Source organism: Nelumbo lutea, chromosome 6 (assembly GCF_056320005.1).
Source record: "Nelumbo lutea isolate HS-2025 chromosome 6, American lotus-T2T, whole genome shotgun sequence".
Taxonomy (NCBI): Eukaryota; Viridiplantae; Streptophyta; class Magnoliopsida; order Proteales; family Nelumbonaceae; genus Nelumbo; species Nelumbo lutea.
Window position 1 is genome coordinate 32,593,490 of NC_142689.1, and position 4,190 is coordinate 32,597,679.

Sequence of the window (4,190 nt, forward strand, 5' to 3'; positions counted from 1 at the left end):
CTTCTGGTGAATTCCAGCACATTTATCTTGCTCTTTGATGGAGTGATTTTGCTTTTGCATATACAGGTTTACAATGTCTGTCCACCCCACAACCTCAACTTTTTCATGAATTATCGCTATCCCAGGGTTGCTCACGATTCGTTTTACGGCTTGGTTAACCAAACCATGGTATATTTTTTGAAACCGAATCAAATCAACTGGTTGATCAGTTATTGGTTTCAGTTTTTGACCGATTTGGTTCTTTATATTTATTATATATATATATATATGATATATTAAATATGTACCAGTTGGTTTGGTTAACATTCAGTTTGTTAGGTGAATTGAAAATCGAACCAGTCCTTTAGTTTTTAATAATATAAAACCGATTAGTTTGATAAAGGCCATGTTTGGAAGTGTTTAAGTTAAAAATAAGTGCTTACCTATTTACATTTGGCACCCAAGTTTTTTATGTGCTTATTTTTTTTTTAAATAAGCACTTATTTTATATTGGGTGTTTGGTAGTAGGGGTGGAAATTTTCCCCGTCCTCAATGGGTACCCGAGTTCCCTAACCTGATGGGGTCGGGTATGGGGGACACTTTGGCGGGGTCGGAGTTGGGGATGGGGCAATCCCTAAATCCCTGATCGAGTTTGAGGACGGGGATGGGGAATGCAATCCTTGCCCTGATTTGCCCTCGATTAATATTATAATTATAAATTATATATAATATAGTATTATATATTATATAATTATAATAATTATTAATTTATTCATAAAACACTTGAAAGCTCTTCGACTAAAATTCTAAAATTCGACTGAGTCTTTGATAGAGAGAAGAGACTAGATAGGCGATTGAACCAGTAAACCCTGTCTTCGTCGCCGATTCACCAACCGTTGACTGTCGCCGCCGCCCACTCGCCCGTCGGACATCGAGTAGATGAGAGGAAGAGATACTCGAGTCTTGAGTCTCGACAGAGGCCAGAGAATTGAGAGAATAGATACTCAAAGAACAAAGATCTTCCTTCAACCTTCGTCATCGTCGTCAACCACTGTCGCCATCACCCTTCAGACTCTCTCTCATCATCGACCTAAACTCTCGCAATGGTCCTCTCTCTCTCTCTTTCTCTTTCTCTCTCTCAGTTTCAGTCTTTCATACTCTCAGTCTTTCTCTCAACTTTTAAAATTAATGTCGTGATTAAAAAATAAAAAGAGAAGATGGGGAATTCGAGGATTCGGGTCTCCAACGGGGAATTCATCCCTGTCAGGGTCGGGGATGGAGGGGGGAATCCTTTCCCCATCGGGGATCGAGGACGGTGATGGGGGGTGATTTGGGGGTCAGGGTCAAGGATGGGGAATGTAATCCCCGCCCCGTTGCTATTCCTATTTAATAGCCTTTTTTTCTATAAGCATTTGTGATTATTTTGCCCTTCATTTTTTTTTAAATTTTCAAAATATACCATTTGAAAGCACTTTTACCAAACTACTTTTATAAAAACACTTTTATGAAAGTACTTTTATAAAATCACTTTTATGAAAATACTTTTATGAAAGCACTTTTGTGAAAGTATTTTTATAAAAGTACTTTAAAGCACTTTTAAGAAAGTACCCATACAAAAGCACAAAGTACCTTTATGAAGTGCTTTCATAAAAGTATTTTTGTAAAAGTGTTTTCATAAAAGTACTTTTGTAGAAGTGCTTTTATGAAAGTACTTTCATAAAAGTGCTTTCATAAAAGTGTTTTTATAAAAGTACTTTCATAAAAGTGTTTTTATAAAAGTACTTTCATAAAAGTGTTTTTATAAAAGTACTTTCATAAAAGTGTTTTTATAAAAGTACTTTCATAAAAATGTTTTATAAAAATGCTTTTATAAATGTGTTTTATAAAATTGGGTTTCTAGTCGTTAAGGGCAACTTTTTGCCCTTAATATCACTAAAAATAATATTTTTTATATAATAACCGAAATGATTTTTTTTTTTTTGAAAATATCAAACGACATTCGTCTTCCTCCTCTGTATTTGGGTGGTTTCTTTATTAACGTTTGCCTTCGATAACTCTAAGTTGAGTGATGATCTCTCAGCCGGACTAGGGCCTTCAATCCATCGGTCATGTGTGCCATCAAGAATGGAACAAAAGCAACCTCCTCTAATCCAATCGGTTTGAACTTGAATTGCTTCAGTAGCGAATCCATCACGTACTTCATTTGAACAAAAGCCATCTCCTTCCTTATAGTCACACCGCGTCCGGCTTGAAACGCCGAGAATTGAGGCACCACTCGGACCCAAGACACAACACTCGTTTAATCTTCAACAGCGAAGATGGGAGTGGATGCACGCCTGGCACTTTTCTCGAAGGCTATGTCTATAGCTCTGGCCAAAACTGATATGTGAAGCAAAGAATCCAAGCAACTAGGATCGATTCCCAATGACAACATGCACACCGTGTTGAAGGCAAACCTCCTTAACAAGTCCTGCAGGTCTACTACTTGGCTGGTTTTCAAAGAAAACGCAAGTACCAGCATCAAGCGATTTGTCACTACTTCCTCCAACGTCTTCTCGACGAATTCTCGCAGTGACATGGTACTGACTCATGACTTGCTAACTTATGTTGAGCGCGCCAGACGAGTAAGTTGAATATACCGTAGTCGAGCAAGTCTCTTAGGATGTCGGTGAAGGGTTCGCCATGACAATTGTCCATCTTGCACCGAAACGGCGTACCACAATTGTTTGCATCAGGGATTCCATGAGGAGGTCCGTATTAGAGGGTAGGTTGGTTGGCCATCACCGGATGACTTACATAGAGGCAAAGGAAGACGATCAGTAGTGACATTGCCCTTGTTTGATATTTTCCCAAAAAAAAAATTCATTTTAGTTATTGTATAAAAATAGTGTTTTTTATTGATATTAAGGGCAAAAAGTTGCCCTTATCTACTATTAACCCTACTAGGAATAACATTATAAGTGGTATTTTAAAATTCAACTATGGATAATTTTAGAAGAAAAAAATTAAAAAAAAAGTAAAAAATTTGTGCTTAAAAAATAAGCCCTTATTTTGCCTAATTATTATTATTTTTTTGTTTTAGTTTGAGACGTTTTGTTTTTCATCAACACCCCAGGAACCGTTAAAGTTATCATGTAACCGAATTTATGCCTAATTCAAGCTTGATCCATAAGAACAAAGAAAATAATGTTACATCCATTTGATAATGGGTTCAAGATCATATCTGATGCACGCAAGGATTTTGAGCACCCATCTATTTGAGAAGCTTGGTCAACGGTTTCACCGTAAATTGGATGGTCAGGTCAATCATGCGTTATAAGGAATTAAGAACTTTCTACCAAAAAATATATATAAGGAATAAAGAATCAAGCCTGTGTGTGAAGTAGGAGAGATAAATAGAGTTGTAGAGATCTATCATATAGATGGCCGAACCTCACAGGGAGGTTGAGCGAAATTTCAAAAACAAAATTCGTTCTCTCTCATCCGAGAATCGTATTCCGTGGTTTAAAAATTTGCATTTTCAAGGTTTGTTCTTGAAACAAAACCAGACCAGATATAAAACCAAAAGAGGGAGAGGGATATACCTAATATGGAATCAAAAGGAACTTCCAGCATAAGTGTTCACGCCCAAAGAGGATACCAAATCTGCCTCCACTGAAGATGATACATCGTATGTTGAGGCAACATTAGCAAGAACTTGGGATTCTTCACCAAGAATCGAATACGGTAGTGTGAGCACGACTTCAGATTGTTTCTTCACCAAGAAACAATATCAAAAGTGGTTCTTGATCATTCCAGGAGGTGGAGATCGAACTATGCAGGACCCCATCGTGAAGATGTAACCAGATGTAGACATTCTACCATCTAGATCTAACTAGCAGTCGGCATCAGTATACCCGACAATTTGTAGTGAACTACCATCGAGTACCAGACAAAACTTCTTTTGACATTTGAAGGTATCTTAGTATGTTTTTACAGTTGTCCAGTGCTCCTGACCTGGGTTAGACTAAAGCCTACTTGCCACACTCACTGCCTGAGTAATGTCAGGTTGAGTGCACAACATGGCATACATGATGCTCCCTACGGGTAAAGCATAGGGAGTCTCTTTCACGCTCTCAATCTCCTCGGGTATTTTGGGAGACAAGCCCTTGGAGAGAGTGACTCCGTGCCTGAAATGAACATTTCCTTTCTTGGAGTTCTCCATGTTGTAT